Source organism: Anguilla anguilla, chromosome 13 (genome assembly GCF_013347855.1).
Source record: "Anguilla anguilla isolate fAngAng1 chromosome 13, fAngAng1.pri, whole genome shotgun sequence".
NCBI classification, from domain to species: Eukaryota; Metazoa; Chordata; class Actinopteri; order Anguilliformes; family Anguillidae; genus Anguilla; species Anguilla anguilla.
The window spans coordinates 24,856,012-24,856,970 of NC_049213.1; the positions used below are offsets into that span (position 1 = coordinate 24,856,012).

General features: G+C 41.6%; 1 non-coding gene across 1 annotated transcript; it reads right to left on the reverse strand.

Annotated features, from left to right (window-relative positions):
* Positions 1–557: 557 nt before the first annotated feature.
* Positions 558–629, reverse strand: trnav-uac. The gene has a single exon. It is a non-coding gene; the product is annotated as a tRNA-Val (tRNA).
* Between the last annotated feature and the right edge of the window lie 330 nt (positions 630–959).

Genomic DNA, 959 nt, shown 5'->3' on the forward strand with positions numbered 1-959 from the left:
CCAGTGAGACAGTCACAAGTATGCCAAAATGCTCAGGTGCCATATCCGATAGCAAGAACTCCCACTTTGCTGTCATGCGCGGCAAAGTTCCAGGGCAACTAGTTTTAGCTTAATGGTGATAGAACTGACCTACACCAGCCACTGCTAGCACAGCACCAGCGGGTTTCAGTCTGCTCTAGCCTGCCTGGAAGCATGGCAAGATTCTGTAACATAAGCATTCTTATTCACAAACACATGATTTCATTGTTGCTTTTATTTTAATATTATTTTATTTTTTTGCATCTTTACACAGTCTTACATGGCTTCGCCTAGCTACTGCAGTAAAGTTGTATGCCTCTCCTGTGGCGCACCTCAAAAATACAGGAAGGCAAGCAAGGACTGGGCAGAAGTGAGCACAGACACAGATCATAGCAATGGTTGAGCAAGGTTGTTTCATAATATTTGAAAATAATGGAAATCCTGCTTAACATGCCCATTATGAAGCTCAGACTGTAGATCTCTAGAATGAGATGCTAAAGGTACTCTAGTATGAGCACTGATAATAAATTAGAGATTAGAGATCCACTGGGGATTGAACCCAGGACCTTCTGCATGTAAAGCAGATGTGATAACCATTACACTATGGAATCCCAGTGTACAGTGAAAAGTAAACAATCACAGAGTTGTGCATATTGAACTCTTTTTGCAGGTGTATGGGAGGGTGATTATTAGGATGGCAGGTATTCCATCCTGCCAAGTTACAGTTTGGTGGGGTGACATGCCTCATACCTATACAGCACCGAGAGTTTGCCACATTTCAGAGTTCCCAACAGAAATAAGATTACATTACATTTACTTGGCAGATGCTTTTATCCAAAGCGACATACAATAAGTGCATACTGAAGATCATTGGAACAACTACAAACCACAGGTCCAATAAAAAAACCCAGGGGACATGTGTGCCAAATTTCATGCTTTTA